Consider the following 4,146-nt stretch of genomic DNA (forward strand, 5'->3'; position numbering starts at 1 on the left):
TGTTGACAGATGCAGGTGAAGTTCCTACTCATGATGCTCGGGAAGCAGATCTTTTTGAGCTCCTTAAAGGATGGAAATGCGCTCAAGAAGAAAAAATTTCAATCAATCAAGTGTGGTTTAATCATAGAGACCTTTGTGAATATTTTACCTCTACAAACTACATTAAAATACTATGGAACCTTCTCGGACATTTTTTAGAGTTAGCGGAAGTTACTTCCAACTTCACTAGTATCCCTTTTACCTTGTTTGATTATCAGAACTATATCAAACCTAACCTTACATAATGTTGTTCAGTTTCTTTAATACTATTTCTTTTTCCCATAAAATAAAAAAAAAAAGAAAAAAAAGGAGCATCGAGATTTAATGTTTCTTTATATTCTTTTAAATGATCGAATGGACTGCCGCTTCATGGTGTCACCATACATCTTCAACAATGAGATTGGGCTTAGGGCGTGTTAGTTTCGGTCGATTTCAATATGGATCAAATTGGAATCAGCTTGCATCGGTCAGGGGTGCAAGTTTGGCCTTGTCGGTCCAAACCCGCCCTGAACCCGAACAGGGCCTGGGCTGAGATACCTCTCCCTGCGGGGCGGGTTAGGGCTGAAAATTTCTGGCCCTGCGTCAGGATCGGGTCAGGCTAGGGTTGAGGCCTCGGGCTGAGCCCGACCCAACCCAACTCGACCCTGTTTTAAGTTATACTATATATTATATATTGATATATACATTATAAACTTTAAATGGCACACAATTTTTATTATATAATATATTATATATGACGATAATAAGTGATAATATATTTTATTATAATATTATTTTATATAAAATTATTGATTTTCTCCCCAACTCAGTCCAATCCATGCGTCTCTCCCTTCCCCCACTCCATGATTAGGGCCAATCAAGGTCAACCCTACTCGACCCTGAGGGTGGGTTAGGGTTGGATTTTCCAGGTTCTAAATCAGGGTCGGGTCGGGCCTAGGCCCAACTAAGGGAACGCAGGATTGGGTTGGGGTTTTAAAAAGCCCGACCATGTTGCAACCCTAGTCTTAGGCTATGTTTGGTAACAGTTTGCGGAACGTTCTTATGCGTTCTTTCGTTCTTTGAGAACGGAAAAACAGGTAAATGATGTTTTACATTTTGGTTCGGTCTATCATTCTTAAAGAATGAACCGAGCAAGAAAGCGTTCTGTGGAGCTACAAAACACCTTAGAGGTGTTTTTCATTCTCAAGAACAACTTACAACAGCACAATCTGAACCAAAAAACTGAAAAAACCCGACATTTCCCAAAGGCCTTCACAACTTCTCTGTGGTTGAGAGAGATGAACTCCACCTTCACCGATCTCATCGCCCCCGGTGTCGATTTTGGTTTTGGCTGCGTCACCTCTTCTTTCTTCTCTTCCTTTACTTCCTCCACCGGTGTTGGCTCTGCAACATCGCTAGCGTCCGCAAGGCCTTCTTCAGTCTCGGCCTTCTTCTCCTCTTCTGCGAGCTTCTCTTCCTCATTCGCCGTTGGTGGAGGCGGTGGAGGAACTGTGAAATTGTTTTTATTAAGGGCGTCCTGGATGAGCTGCTTCAGCTCTTTAAGAGCCTTCTTCTTTGGGTCAGGTAGATCGAAGACGACATTGCTCACCTCTGGGAAAGTACCCGCTTGATTTATGGACTCTACCTCAGTGACCTCTGACTTCTCAGCCTCCTCAGTAGTAGTAGTAGCTGTTAGATAGATTGTAATAAATGAGAGATTAAATAAATAATTTGTTATTTTGTGAAAATTGCTTTAGTCCCACATCGGAAAATTACAAAAGTTATAAATGGTATTTATTTTATTACCTTCTTTATCTCTTGAATTAAATCGGAAAAGGAAGACATTCTACAGTGTATATGCGAGGACGGCGTAATCGTCCGCACACGCGCACGCACACATGCGGCGTGGGTAGTGGGCTGTAGAGGCGTTAGTGGCGTACGCACGCACTTAGCACTTTGCACGCTTGCATCGCGATGCAAGCGATCTGATCTGGTACGTTGGTTTTATGAAATGATCAAATCCGTCGGATTAGAAGATCCTAAGGTCACGTCTGATAGGATATGACTGTTGTGAACAGGTTCATCTCTGGTTTAATCTGGACCGTTAGATCAGATGGCAATCGATCTAATGGATACAGAATGAATAGATATGTCTATTCAGAAGAGGTGCTCCACTTCTATAAAATAGGAGTCCTGTGTTCAAACGAATTATCTCTCCCTCTTGCAATTCAGTATCTCTAAGTGGAGTTCTGTGTTTTGTATTTATTGCTTTGTTGATTCCTGAAGGTGAATTTGTCGTGGGGGGCAAATATCTCTTTTAAGAGAGCGAGATCGCGTTCAAAGCAGTTTGAAGTTTCCTTCTTCAAACAGAGTTTTTCTAATGGCTAGTTTGATAGGCTCCTCCACCTCTGGTACCTCCGCCACTGGTGCAGGTGGTGTTGTCTCTTTCTCAGTCTTAGCCACCACTACTTCCTCTACTTTTGTCTGGGTTTCTTCTGCCATGGCTGAATAAGAAGATAAAGATGGGCTTTTAGGGTTTCTTCGATCATATGGAAATTTGATTGAAAAGAGAGAATTTAGCTTCACGAACGGATTTGCCAAAAGGTCATACACATACACAGAACGTTGTTCCAAACCAATAATGAAGAAGAATATTTCTTCTAAAAAACGGATGTTCTTTGCAAAGATCGTTACCAAATGTAACCTTAGAATCAGCATATTCAGGCATTTTAGGGTTTTGCCCTACAAGATCAACTCCAGTTACCGTGTAGGTGGGTAAAATTTTTTTCTCATTTACTTGACTAATCTTTTGATGGATATAGTATATGGGGTCCATAATATGAACGTGTTAGATTGACTTTTAGGTTCTTGTTTTAGAATGTTCGTGTATGTTTAGTAGTATTTTAGCAGAATTAATGTTACTCACAATGTTCAATTTAAAGTTTAAAAATAAAAATAAGGCAAATAAGGCAACCGTTAATATAATATTTACCAAAAAAATATATATAATTGGGAAAGGTCGTTAGCTTACAACGACCCCGTGGCGGGAGACAAAGGCGGGGACCGCGGGATATATGGCTTGGGCATTTTGGTCATTTAGGGAAAAATTTGCAGCGAAAAACTGGTGTGCTATCGCTGGCGTTACACTTTCACGTTTTCACCTGCTCGGCTACCACTTGGAGTTTGAACGGCGTTTCTATTTCTGATTTTCCACCGATCTTCATGTTTGTTTGGTAAGAAATGTGTAGAAAAGAAAAAAAAAAAAGAGAGAATATTTTTTAATTTTAAATTTATCAATGAAAATGGGAAAAAAAATATTCTTCTTTGAAATTTAAAATTATCTGAGTAAAATGGTGGAATTGGTTTTCTTTTTCACAAGACTTTTTTTACCAAAATTGTTCGACTTTGTAAAAAAAATATTTAAACTTTTTTTTTAATCTTTTTTTTTTTTTTGTTTGTTTGTTTCTTTTTGGATTCTTGTAGGTGTCAAAAGGCCTAGTAAAGTGTAATACTTCACTATTTGCCACTTGGTAGTACATGAGTTAGTCAATGTGATGGAGGAACCCACATTCATTGCAGTGGTCAAATTTTAACCTAAAATAAAAATAAATAAGGAAATGGCTATTCAAAGTTTTAATAAAATGGGAAAGGATTCTTCAAACCTACAATGTTTTCTATGAAAAATTAGCCTCTCCAATTCCCTATAGCTCGACAATGCGGCAGTGCGACAGTGCTAGTGTGGATGTTTGACACGAGGTAGCTTGAACATCCAACTAATCTAAGCTCATTGACTATGTTGAGCTCAGATCGTTGGATGTTTGAGCTGCCACGTGTCAGACATCCATACTAGCACTGTCGCACTGCCGAGCTATAAGGAATTGGAAAAGATAAAAATCTCACGTAGAATTAAATTTTTTATTAATTTTTAATAGAGAGAAAACAATATAAAAACTCCAATGTTAGGAGGCTAAGGAAATGCCATATGTTCAGATATACTTTTCCCTAATAAATTTATAGAAATGTCATAAGATGGAAATGAATATAGAATAAAAAATGGTATCTGATACGGGTGAAATGTACCTACAACTCAGGGCACGACACATGGGCCTCCCAAACCATAATAAGAGG

The sequence above is a fragment of the Telopea speciosissima genome, chromosome 10 (genome assembly GCF_018873765.1).
Source record: "Telopea speciosissima isolate NSW1024214 ecotype Mountain lineage chromosome 10, Tspe_v1, whole genome shotgun sequence".
Taxonomy (NCBI): Eukaryota; Viridiplantae; Streptophyta; class Magnoliopsida; order Proteales; family Proteaceae; genus Telopea; species Telopea speciosissima.